This window comes from Capricornis sumatraensis, chromosome 2, assembly GCF_032405125.1.
Source record: "Capricornis sumatraensis isolate serow.1 chromosome 2, serow.2, whole genome shotgun sequence".
NCBI classification, from domain to species: domain Eukaryota; kingdom Metazoa; phylum Chordata; class Mammalia; order Artiodactyla; family Bovidae; genus Capricornis; species Capricornis sumatraensis.
In genome coordinates, this window is record NC_091070.1 from 116,611,080 (window position 1) to 116,625,243 (window position 14,164).

General features: G+C 38.9%; 1 protein-coding gene and 1 pseudogene across 2 annotated transcripts in view; one reads left to right on the forward strand and one right to left on the reverse strand.

Moving 5' to 3' along the window:
• The window catches only part of ASH1L (ASH1 like histone lysine methyltransferase), a 179,339-nt gene that overhangs the window by 99,829 nt on the left and 65,346 nt on the right, over positions 1–14,164 (forward strand). The window lies entirely within an intron of this gene.
• LOC138073757 (thioredoxin-dependent peroxide reductase, mitochondrial pseudogene) lies at positions 11,682–12,721 on the reverse strand (annotated as a pseudogene).

The window sequence follows — 14,164 nt, forward strand, 5'->3', positions numbered from 1 at the left end:
TATGTCTATTTCTCCATTGCTGCCCTGTAAATAAATTCTTCAGTACCATTTTTCTAGATTCCATGTATATGCATTAGAATATGATGTTTAACAGTCCTAATAGTGTTTTTATGGATTCTGTAGTTTGACTCTGGACTTTGCATATGAAGATGACTTTTATTATGCACTATGCTCAGTCGCTCAGTTGTGTCTGACTCTGCAACCCCATGGACTGTAGCCCGCCAGGCTCTTCTGTTCTTGGAATTCTCCAGGCAAGAATACTGGAATGGGTTGCCATGCCTTCCTCCAGGGGATCTTCCCAACCCAGGGATCAAACCCAAGTCTCCTGCACTGCAGGCTCATTCTTTACCAGCCAAGATACCAGGGAAGCCCAACTTCATTCATACAAATGTCCATATTTTCATATAGTCAAATTTTTGTTTTGTTTTTGTTTGTATTGTGCTTCTGGTTTTGGATCATTAGAAAAGCTTTCCCACATCCAGGTTTTAAACACAGTAAGAAATTCAGCCTTGTTTTCTTCTAGTAATTGTTGAATTTCGATTTTCACATCTAATTCCATTTTTTGTTCAGAATTTTTCTGATATGCAATATTAAGCTAGGCTATAATCATTGGCTATTTTGAGAAAGTTAATCCTTACCAAGTGCCCACTTTATACAAATCACTGTACTAAGCACTTTAAGTATATTATCTTTTTTAATCTGTTCAATTACCTTGTGAAAGACCATATACAGTTATCAAAGAAGCTAACCCTCAAAGAGATTAAATAATTTCTCTACTGTTACGCAGCAGCTAGTAAGTGGCATGTTGTTGTTTCATTGCTAGGTCAGGTCTGACTCTTTGCAACCTCATGGACTATAGCTCGCCTGGCTCCTCTGTCCATGGAATTTCCCAGGCAAGAATAGTGGAGTGGGTTGCTGTTTCCTTCTCCAGCAGATCCTCCCAACCCAGGGATTGAACCTGGGTCTCACTCACTGCGACTTCCCTGGTGGCTCAGACGGCAAAGTGTCTGCCTACAGAGCGGGAGACCCGGGTTCAATCCCTGGGTCAGGAAGATCTCCTGCAGATCTTATTTTTCTGACTTCATTCTGTATGACAGATTCTAGCTTCATCCACATCACCATTGTTGACCAATTTTGTTCTTTTTATGGTTGAGTCATATTCCATTGTATATATGTACCACAGCTTCTTTATCCATTCACCTGTCACCGGACATGTAGGCTCCTCCCATGTCCTAACTATTGCAAATATTGCTTCAGTGAACATTGGGGTACATGTATGTTTTTGAATTACGATTTTCTCAGGGTATATGGAATTGCCAGTTCATATGATAGTTTTATTCCTAGTTTCAAGAAATTTATTCATATTAAACATTAAGTTTTTGCTACCAAAGTAGATTATTATAAAAATTGCTTAATATTTCCCAAGGCAGGACATATATTTATTATTTATCTTATGCATGGTAGGTGATAACTTAAAGAAGATTGCAAGATTTTACAAAAGCACTAATATGGTTCACCCATGTTCATCAGAAGTTGATTTCTGACACATTTCCTTCTCTGCCTCTCTCCCTGCCTCCTGTCTTTCCCTCTTATATACACACAGAGATATTTTTTCTCAGTTTTTTGATAAAAAGTTACATTTTAACCAGTGACTCAGAAATATTTCAGAATGTATAGTTCCTATGAACCAGGAAATTTTCTTCAGAATCTTAACATCACTACAATACTTTTATCTAATACATAGTTCATAATCACATTTTACTAATTGTGTCAATTACATCCTTCATAACAGTTGTTTTCAGTTGTAATTCAGAATCCGGTATATAATTGTGCATAGCATTTACTTGCCATGTCTCTTTATTCTCCTTTAATTTGGAGTACTTCTCCAGCCTTTGTCTTTTATCATACTGATAAAATACTGATCATGGCATCCAGTCCCACCACTTCATGGCAAATAGATGGGGAAACAGTGGCTGACTTTATTTTTCTGGGCTCCAGAATCACTACAAATGGTGATTGCAACCATGATATTAAGACGCTTACTCCTTGGAAGGAAAGATATGACCAACCTAGACAGCATGTTAAAAAGCAGAGACATTACTTTGCCAAAAAAGGTCCGTCTAGTCAAGGCTATGGTTTTTCCAGTGATTTTTCCATTCTCACATCCATGTATGGATGTGAGAGTTGGACTATAAAGAAAGCTGAGCACCGAAGAATTGATGCTTTTAAACTGCGGTGTTGGAGAAGACTCTTGAGAGTCCCTTGGACTGCAAGGAGATCCAACCAGTCCATCCTAAAGGAGATCAGTCCTGGGTGTTCATTGGAAGGACTAATGCTGAAGCTGAAACTCCAGTACTTTGGCCACCTAATGCGAAGAGCTGATTCATTGGAAAAGACCCTGATCCTGGGAAAGATTGAGGGCAGGAGGAGAAGGGGATGACAGAGGATGAGATGGTTGGATGGTATCACCAACTCAATGGACATGGGTTTGAGTGGACTCTGGGAGTTGGACAGGGAGGTCTGGCGTGCTGTGGTTCATGGGGTCACAAAGAGTCGGACACGGCTGAGCAACTGAACTGAACTGAACTCTCTGGCACTCTTTCAAGAAACCAGATAAACAATGATGAGTGGGTAAAAGAAGAGAATGTTTTGAATGGAGACATGAGAAAGCAAAGTTCTACTTTTAGATTCTTGGTGATGGACATAAGGATTTTTTTTTTTTTTTGGTACAATTATTTTAAACTCCATCTGTGTGTGGAAAGGCTTACCAAAAAAAAGTTGGCAGGGAATCAATAGAACTGGGAGGAACTATATCATGTGTCTTGTGTATTTGAACAAATGAGTAATTATGCTATTGATGCTATTGGAAACAGTAGAAGCTCTTTTAAGAAAGATGAGAACTATAGAATGAGGGAAGATGAAGAATAGCCATATGGCATTGGATTAGAATTATAGTATACATTTATATATTTCTAAATTTTACATACCAGTACTTTTTTATTGAGATATAGTTGATATATAACATTATATTAGTTTCAGATGTACACCATAATGATTTATGTGTACAGTGTAAAATAATCATAATAAGTCTAGTTATCATCTATACTTATACCACGCATAGTTACAGATTTTTTTCCTTGTGATGAGAATTTTTAAGATCCACTCTTAGCAAAATTCAAATATGCAACACAGTATCATTAACTATAGTCACCATACTACATCACATCCACAGGAATTATTTATTTTATAATTAGGAGTTTGTACCTTTTGCCCAACTTCACCATTTCATCCTTCCCCATCCTACACTTCTAACAACCAGCAGTCTGTTCTCTGTATCTATAGTTTCTGTGTTGTTTTTATTTTGGTCTCTTTTTTTTTTTTGATAGATTCCATGTGTAAGTGAGATCATGTGATGTTTGTCTTTCTGACTTATTTCATAAAGTATAATGCCCTCAGGATGCATCTGTGTTGTCTCAGTGACGGAATTTCCTTCTTTTTAATGACTAAGTAGTACTCTGTTCATGTATGTGTCTGTTTTTTGTGCTAGTATCATACTGTTCTGGTTAATTTAGCTTTGTAATATAGTTTGAAATCAGGAAGTGTGATGCCTTCAGTTTTATTCTTCTTTCTCTGAATTATTTTAGCTGTTCAGGATCTTTTGATACAAATCCTGCAAATAGGATTGTTCTATTTATATGAAAATTGCCATTGGAATTTTTATTTTTATTGCATTGAATCTGTAGTATTTGGGTAGTTATGGGTATTTTAACAATATTAATTCTTCCAGTCCATGAGCATGAATAGCTTCTCATTTATTTGTATTTTTTTTCTGTTTCTTTCATCAGCATCTTATAGTTTTCAGCATACAGGTCTTTCACCTCCTTGGTTAAATTTATTCCTAGGTATTTCATTATTTTCAATGCTACTACAAATACAGTGGTTTTCTTAATTTCTCTTTCTGATAGTTATGCAGGTCAGGAAGCAACAGTTAGAACTGGACATGGAACAACAGACTGGTTCCAAATAGGAAAAGAAGTACATCAAGGCTGTATATTGTCACCCTGCTTATTTAACTTGTATGCAGAGTACATCATGAGAAACACTGGACTGGAAGAAACACAAACTGGAATCAAGATTGCCAGGAGAAATATCAATAACCTCAGATATGCAGATGACACCACCCTTATGGCAGAAAGTGAAGAACTCAAAAGCCTCTTGATGAAAGTGAAAGAGGAGAGTGAAAAAGTTGGCTTAAAGCTCAACGTTCATAAAACGAAGATCATGGCATCTGGTCCCATCACTTCATGGGAAATAGATGGGGAAACAGTGGAAACAGTGTCAGACTTTATTTTTTTGGGCTCCAAAATCACTGCAGATGGTGATTGCAGCCATGAAATTAAAAGACGCTTACTCCTTGGAAGAAAAGTTATGACCAACCTAGAGAGCATATTGAAAAGCAGAGACATTACTTTGCCGACTAAGGTCCGTCTAGTCAAGGCTATGGTTTTTCCAGTGGTCATGTATGGATGTGAGAGTTGGACTGTGAAGAAGGCTGAGCGCCAAAAAATTGATGCTTTTGAACTGTGGTGTTGGAGAAGACTCTTGACAGTCCGTTGGACTGCAAGGAGATCCAACCAGTCCATTCTGAAGGAGATCAGTCCTGGGATTTCTTTGGAAGGAATGATGCTGAAGCTGAAACTCCAGTACTTTGGCCACCTCATGCGAAGAGTTGACTCATTGGAAAAGACTCTGATGCTGGGAGGGATTGGGGGCAGGAGGAGAAGGGGACAACAGAGGATGAGATGGCTGGATGGCATCACGGACTCGATGGACGTGAGTCTGAGTGAACTCCGGGAGTTGGTGATGGACAGGGAAGCCTGGCGTGCTGCAATTCATGGGGTCGCAAAGAGTTGGACACGGCTGAGCGACTGAACTGAACTGAATGCTACTACAAATACAATGGTTTTCTTAATTTCTCTTTCTGATAGTTATTAATATATAGATGCACAGCTGATTGCAGAATTTTGATTTTACTAAATCTATCATTTCTGGCTTTTTTTGATGAAATCTTTGGGGTTTACTATATATCATCTGTAAATAGAGACAGTTCTATTTCTTCCTTTTTATATTTGGATGGCTTTTATTTCTTTTTCTTGCCTAACTACTCTGACTATAACCTCAAGTGTTATGTTGAATGAAAACAGTGAGTGAAGGCATTTTTGTCTTGTTCCTGATCTTAGAGGAAAAGCTGTTTCATTCTTTCATAATTGAATATGATGCTAGTTGTGGACTTGTTGTCAGTGTTCTTTATTATATTGAGGTACTTTCCTTTGCCCACTTTATTGAGTGTTTTTATTGTAAATAGATGTTGAACTTTTTCAAATGATTTTTCTTCATCTGAAGAGATGATCTTAGGCTTTTATCCTTTATATAGTTGTTCTGGTATATCACATTGATTTTACACATGTTAGACCGTTCTTGCATCCCTGGAATAAATTCTACTTGATCATAAAATACAGTCCTTTTAGTGTATTATTGAATTTAGTTTGTTAATGTTTTCTTAAGGATAGTTACATCTCTTCTCATCAGAGTTATTAGCCTGTAATATTCTTTTCTTGTAGTGTCCTTACATCATTTTGTAAGGGTATCAAGGTAATACTGACCTCATAAAATGTGTTGAGTACTTTCCTTCTCTTCTGTTTTTTGGAAGTGTTTCAGAAGGATTTGTATTAGTTCTTCTATGTTGTTTGGTAGAATTCACCAGTGAAGCCAACTGTTTCTGTGTGTTTTGTTGCTGTTGTTAGGAGGATTTAACTGATTCAGTCTTCTTACTAGTAATCAGGCTGTTCAGATTTTCTGTTTTTTCACGATTCAGTCTTGGTAGTAGGATATGTGTTTCCAGGAATTCATCTGTTTCTTTTAAGTTGTCCTATTTATTGGAATATAATTGTTTGCAGTAGTATCATACGATCTTTTGTGTTTCTGAGGTATCTTTGTAATGTCTCCTTTTTAATTTTATTTTATTTTTCTCTTTTTTGGTTGAGTCTAGCTAAAGCTTTGTTCTGTTTATATTTTTAAAAATCCATTCTTAGTTTCATTGGCCTTTTCTTTTGTCATTTTAGTGTGTATTTCATTTATTTCCAATCTTATCTTTGTTACTTTTTTCCTTCTTTGGCCTTAGAATTTATTTAATTCCTTCAGTTTTAAAGTTGGGGTATTTATTTGAGATTTTTCTTGGTTTGTTAATGTAGGCATTTAATTGCTCTGAACAGCCCTCTTAGAACTGCTTTTGTGGCATCCCGTAAGTTTTGGTATGTTGCTTTTTGATTTGTTTCAAGAGTTGTGTTTTTCTTTAATATTTATTATGTATTTATTTGGCTGCACTGGGTCTTAGTTGTGGCGTACAGACCTTTAGTTGTGGCCTGTGGGGTCTAGTTTCCCAACCAGGGATTGAACATGGACCTGCTGCTTTGGCAGCGCAGAGGCTTAGCCTCTGGACTACCCAAGAAATCCTTCAAGATTTGTTTTACATCTCTCTTTGATTTCTTTATTGACCCTTTGGTTGTTCATTAGCACTGTTGTTCAGTCTCCACATATTTGTAAATTTTCTAGTTTTCTTCTTCTGATTAACTTGTACTTCAGTACTGTTATGGTGGGAAAGATGCTTGATATTACTTCAGTCTTCGTAAATTTTTTTAAGACTTTTGTGGCCTAACATATGATCTGTCCTGGAGAATATTCCATGTACACTTGAGAATATCTTGTTGCTTTGGGGTGGAATATTTTGTGTATATGTTAAGTCCACCTTGTGCTGTGCTCAGTCGCTCAGTAGTGTCTGACTCTCTGTTCCCCTTTGGACTCTAGCCCACCAGGATCCTCTGTCCATAGGGATTCTCCAGGCAAAAATACTAGAGTGCGTTGCCATGCCCTCCTCCCGGGAATCTTCCAAATCCAGGGATCGAACCCTGGTCTCCCATAATACAGGTGGATTCCTTTTCCATCTGAGCCATGAGGGAAGCCCTAGGTCCACCTTAGGTGTTTAATCAGAAGTCCACCCCTTGCCTGCAAAAGGGAATGGCACCCACTCCAGTATTCTTGTATAGAAAATCCCATAGACAGAGGAACCTGGCAGGTTACAGTCCATGGGGTCGCAGAGTTGGACACAGCTGAGCGACTTCACTTCTTCTTCATGTGTGTAATCTTTAGGATTTTCTACATGTAAAATCATGTTGTCAGTGAAGAGGGATAACTTTACTTCTTCCTAATTTGAATGTCTATTTCTTTTTCTTGCCTACTTGCTCTGCCTAGAACCTCTAGTATAATATTTACTAGAAGTGTCAGAAGTGGACACTATTTGTAATTCTCGAGGAAAAACTTTTAGTCTTTCACCATGAAATATGTTGTTAGTTGTGGGGTTTTCATATATGGCTTTTATCATAGTTTCCTTCTATTTCTTGTTCATTAAGTGTTTTTATTATAAAAAGATGTGGAATTTTGTTATTCTTTTATTGCATCAATTGAATTGATTTGGAGTTTTTTTCCTTCATTCTATTAAGGTGACATACCACATTGATTAATTTTTGTCTATTGACCCATTCTAAAATTCCAGGAATAAATCCCACTTGGTCATAGTGTATAACCCTTTTAATGTACTACTTTGGTTTGCTTGTATTTTGTTCAAGATTTCTATGTCAGTATTTGTAAAGGATATTTGTAATTTTCTTGTAGTGTCTTTTTACCTGTCTTTGGTATCTATGTAAAAGTTTACAAAATATGTTCTGAATGCCAAAACAAAAAAAACAACCCAACCCCTTGAGGCTACAGCTATGATGATAATCAGATAATAGGCCTTTTTCTTGGAAGGACTGGACATTTCTGTCTGCTGCCTCTTCTCTCTGCCCTTGGGGAGGAAGAGGGGTAGCTAAGTAAAAACTGTTTCTCGGTTTGTAACACTTCCCGACCCAGGATTCAAACCTGTGTCTCCTGCATTGATAGGCAGATTCTTTACCATTGCACCACCTGGGAAGCCCCTCAGTTTCCTCTTAGTCATGGCTTTCTCTGGCCGGCTTCTCCCTTGACAGGCATGACTTTCTAGGATGTGCTTGTGAACATCCTCCTCCCAGGCTTTGTCTGGTGCATCCCTCCATCCTTCCCTCCATGTCTTCACTTTCTTTTGGAGGAGTTTTTTCTTGTGAAGGGCTTCCCTGGTGGCTCAGAAGGTGAGGAGTCTGCCTGCAATGCAGCAGACCCAGATTCGATCCCTGGGTCGGAGGGATACCCTGGAGACAGGAATGGCAACCCACTCCAGTATTCTTGCCTGGAGAATCCCATGGATAGAGCCTGGTGGGCTACAGTCCATGGGGTCACAAAGAGTCAGACATGACTCACCGATCAACATTTCATTTTTTCATTTCAGGGGGCCTGTGATCAGGGGCTCTGCCGCCCATGAGAGCTAGGTGATTAAGGGATGTTCCCTGGTTGGCAGTGGCCAAAACCAGGGCTCCAGTCATGTGCACAAGGTCCTTTGCAAGGGATACAGTTGACCTGGAGCAAAATAGAGAGATAATACAAAGAAGGCACTTAACAGTCTCCAGTCTTTAGAGAGTATTTTAGTCTGCCCCTCCCCTTGAAGACATGTGTTACATTAGATGCCTGACCCTCAGTTCAGAGGTTTAAGATAATTAAATGGCCCCTTACACAGAAAACTGGATTTAGAAAAGGCAGAGGAACCAGAGATCAAATTGCCACCATCCGTTGGATCATTGAAAAAGCAAGAGAGTTCCAGAAAAACATCTATTTCTGTTTTATTGACTATGCCAAAGCCTTTGACTGTGTGGATCACAACAAACTGTGGAAAATTCTTCAAGAGATGGGAATACCAGACCATCTGACCTACCTTTTAAGAAATCTGTATGCAGGTCAGGAAGCAACAGTTAGAACTGGACATGGAACAACAGATGGGTTCCAAATAGGGAAAGGAGTACGTCAAGGCTGTATATTGTCCCCCTGCTTATTTAACTTATATGCAGAGTACATCATGAGAAACACTGGGCTGGATGTAGCACAAGCTGGAATCAAGATTGCTGGGAGAAGTACCAGTAACCTCAGATAAAATGCAGATGACACCACCCTTATGGCAGAAAGCGAAGAAAAACTAAAGAGCCTCTTTATGAAAGTGAAAGAGGAGAGTGAAAAAGTTGACTTAAAGCTCAACATTCAGAAAACTAAGATCATTGCATCTGGTCCCATCGCTTCTTGGCAAATAGATCGGGAAACAGTGGAAACAGTGAGAGAGTTTATTTTGGGGGGGTCTACAAAATCACTGCAGATGGTGACTGCAGCCATGAAATTAAAAGACACTTGCTCCTTGGAAGAAAAGTTATGATCAACCTAGACAGCATGTTAAAAAGCAGATACATTACTTTGCAACAAAGACCATCTAGTCAAGGCTATGGTTTTTCCAGTAGTCATGTATGGATGTGAGAGCTGGACTATAAAGAAGGCTGAGCGCCGAAAATTGATGCTTTTGAACTGTGGTGTTGGAGAAGACTCTTGAGACTCCCTTGGACTGCAAGGAGATCCAACTGGTCCATCCTAAAGAAAATCAGTCCTGAATATTCACTGAAAGGACTGATGCTGAAGCTGAAACTCCAGTACTTTAGTTTTAGTTTGGCTATCTGATGGAAAGAACTGACTCATTTGAGAAGACCCCGGTGCTGGAAAAGATTGAAGGCGGAAGGAGAAGGGGATGAAAGAGGATGAGATGGTTGGATGGCATCACCGACTCGATGGACATGAGCCTGAGTAAACTCTGGGAGGGAGGCCTCGCGTGCTGCAGTCCACGGGGCTGCAAAGAGTCAGACAGAACTGAGCGACTGAACTGAACTACACAGAAGAACTTGAATGTGCCCTGGGAGATTAGCCTCAGTGAATTCGTGCCAACATTTAAGAAATGTTTCTCAGTTTGTGTCTCATGGACAAAAGCCCCATTAGCTTTCAGAACTAGATGTTTTGGGGGCCCATGTCTCACTCAGGTCCAGGTCTTAATAGTTGGGTAGCCAGGTATGGTGGAGAAGGCGATGGCACCCCACTCCAGTACTCTTGCCTGGAAAATCCCACGGATGGAGGAGCCTGCTGGGCTGCCGTCTATGTGGTCGCACAGAGTCAGACACGACTGAAGCAACTTAGCAGCAGCAGCAGCCAGGTATGGGGTTTGAATCCTCTTCTCCTTGGGAAGAAGCTTATATTTGTGAGTGCCCTCCTAATTGTTGGTGGTTGTTCCCTGAGTGAGATTTGCTGTAAAATGTGCAACCTCTCCTCATTTTGATGTGATTTTTTTTCTTGTTAGCCCAGTATGTACGAGTTGCTGAGCTACTTTTGGGGTTCTTGCAGAGGGAATTTTTCTTCATGTAGCTGTAGGTTCCATGTGTATCTGGAGGGAGGTAAGTTCAGGGTCTTCTTCATCTGCATCATGAACCAATATCCCTACATACATTATTTGTTTTCTTGTCTGTTTATTATTGAATCATATGAAATTTCCATTTTTCTCCAGCTCCATTAGCTGAAAGAACCTAGAAAGTGATATCCCACCAGTCATGAACATACTTAGTGTATACAGTTTGGTTTCTAAATACCATTTCCCACTAAGAGAAACTAAGCTATGGAGAAATGGCTGATTGAGGGATGGGTCAGGGAAAGCACAAGATGAGCCTGAAACATTGTGTTTATACCAGTTTTGCTGCAAGTTAGTATGGAAATAATATTTGACTGAAATGATAAATAGCCAAATTAACCTGTATTCTAGGAAAGGGCATCCCACTCCAGTATTCTTACCTGGAAAATTCCATGGACAGAGGAGCCTAGCAGGCTACCGTCCATGGAGCCACAAAGAGTTGGACATGCGCATGCATGTGCACACACATGCAAAAATGTAAACTTCACATTGCACTTCTGCCACATATAAAAATTAACCCAAAATGAATTAGACCTAATTGTGAAACTTAAAACTACAGAAGTTTTAAATAAGACAAAGGAGAAAATATTTATGACCTTGAGTTAGGCAAAGATTTCTTACAACAGAAAAAGCACAGTCCATTAAAGAAAAAGACTGATAAATGGAACATTTTAAAAATTAAGAATTTTGGCTCTTTATTTTAAAATATGTTTATTTTTTATTATATTTTTTTCATGAAACACTTCAAGAAAGAAAATAATTACAATAATTCAAATTCATGAATGATTCAAATTCATATTGCAATCCCTGGATTCAATAAATATCCTTTCTAATTATACCCAATCAATATTAGAAATGTATGCTGACACTAAGTCAGCTAACAAAGTAAGCAAAATAACTATATAAACTATAAATCTCAGGAATGGGGAACATGCATGATCAGTTAAGTCACTTTGCCACTGTGTTTTTTTTAAAAAAACATGATTCACATTTCCTTCAACCATACATTCATTGCCAAGTGTTAAATTAGGCCACTGATACTAACAACTTAAAACTATGTTCTTTAAAGAAAATTCAGTTTAATACAAAGAAATTCAAGAGGAAAATTTCAGGACCCTTGATCAGAAGTTTTCAATACCTGTCGTACTACTCTAGTATACACAAAGGTTCAAGTAAGGCTGAGGAAAAAGTTGTTTCCTTTTCCCATTGAAGACATGACCCAAGAAACAGCTGAACTACATACACACTCTGTAGAAACTAGCCATCCATCCACACCTTGCCTTGGACTCATGACGTTAGTAACTGAAAACATTTTAAAAGCCTTGGCCAACATTACAAAAACAAAACATTTAGAGTAATACTATTTATGAATATAAGCATCATTGGGTTTGGTTTTTTTTTGCCTGCTATAAATACTAATCTTTGAAAAGCTACAAGTGAGTTCCCACTGTGGTTCTTTTCTGGTGTGGGAAGCTGCAGGTGTGCACTGGACGGTCTACTGATTTACCTTCTCAAAATATTCTCTGGAAGCAGTTGGATGGGACTTGATTGTAGGAGACTCGGGTGTCCAGTTGGCCGGGCAGACTTCTCCATGGGTTTCCACAAACTGGAACGCCTTCACCAAGCAGAGGGTCTCTTCCACGCTTCGGCCCACTGGGAATCATTAACGCTCAGATGCTTGATGACTCCATTGGGGTCAATTATGAAGAGACCGCGTAGTGCAAGGCCGGGACCTTCTAACAGCACACCATAGTCTCGGGCAATCTGTTTGGTCAAATCTGACAAGAGTGCGATGTTCATTTGGCTCAAACCACCATTCTTCCTCGGCGTGTTTATCCAGGCCAAGTGGCTGAAGTGGGAGTCCACCGACACTGCAACAACTTCACAGTTCACATCATGAAATTCATTGGCTTTGTCACTGAAAGCAATAATTTCTGTAGGACACACAAAGGTGAAATCCAAAGGATAGAAGAAGAGCACCAAATATTTCCCCTTAAAGTCATCAAGGCTAATTTCTTTGAACTCTCCGCTGACAACAGCTGTACCCTTAAAATAGGGTGCGTGCTGGGTGACGGCGGGGGCATGGTATGAGAAACTGGTGCTAAAGGAGAATTTTGCTTGATCAGAACCAGACCACAATGCATTTGTCAAGCACATTCTTCGAGAAGCAGCAGGCCTAAGGGCTGCAGAGGCAGAAATGCCCCAAGGAATGGCACTCACACGTCGGAAGAGCGAAGCCCAGAGCAACCTTCCCGCCACGGCCGCCATCTTTGGTGTGCAGGGGACCCGCAGGGAAGACCAATTTTGGCTCTTTAAAAAACAGTTAAAAGAATTAAAAGATAAGCCACAGACTGGGAAGAAGTACTTGCACATCTCCTATAGGATAAAGGACTTGTACACAGAAATATTATAAGGTCTCAAAACTTAATGATAAGCAGAAAAAAACTTTTAATCAATCAATTAAAAATGAGCAAGATTTAGATAGCACCTCACCAAAGAAGATTTATGGGTAACAATAAGCACGCTAAAAGAAGTTCAACATCATTAATCATTAGGAAAGAGAAAATTAAAGTCACAGTAAGATACCACTACATATCCGTCAGAATAACTAAAAAAAATTTAATCACTAATGTCAGATACTGATAAGGATTCAGAATAACTTCAACTTTTATACCTTGCTGATGGGAGTGCAAAATGGTACAACCACTTTGGAAAACAAGTGGTGACTTACATTCTTAAATATATCTTACCGTAGGACACAGCAATCACACTCCATTTCATTTATCCATGTTAAATAAAAATACATGTTCACACAAAAACCTGTACTTTAATGGTTATAGCAGCTTTGTTCATAATCTCTACAAACTGGAAATTCAATTTCTAAATGGATAGACAAACTGGTATATCATATAATGGGCTTCCCTGGTGGTGAAAATGGTAAAGAATCTGCCTGCAGTGCGAGAGACCTGGGTTCGATTCCTGGATTGGGAAGATCCTCTGGAGAAGGGAATGGCAACCCATTCCAGTATTCTTACCTGGAGAATTTCATGGACAGAGGAGAGTGACGGGCTACAGTCAACAGAATTGCAAAGAGTCAGACACAACTGAGCAACTAACACGTTCATGCTGGAATATTACACAGCACTATAAAGGGAAGAACTACTGATAGACTCAACAGCATGGGTGACTCTCAAATGCAGTACGCTAAAGGGAAGAAGGCCACCTACAGTGTAATTCCATTTATATGATACTCTTGAGAAGGAAAGACCATGGGACTAAAGAACAGGGCCTGGAGTTGGGAGATGGGTTTGGCTATAAAGAGACGTAAAGAAATTTTGTGGAATGATGAAACTTTTATATCTTGAATATAACATGACTTGTACATTAGTCAAAACTTGTGGAACTCACTAAAGAGGGTGATTTTTTTTTCTTTTTTTACTGTTTGTAAATAATACATTAATTTAAAAAGTGTGCTGGGGATGGGGCAAAAAACATGTATACTGATTTTGTGGTATGCTAAGTTTCTTTTCTGCCTTGAATCCAAGTGAAAAAATTTACAATGACAGTATTTTATTTCTTAAAGATCATCTATAAATCCAGATAATTTTTTGCCTCACAACTCTTTTGTTGCCTTTTGTTCATAGTTCTCTTATATAAGTGATAGGTTCACAATTTTCATATATAAATGACCATTCACATGGGTAGCTAAAT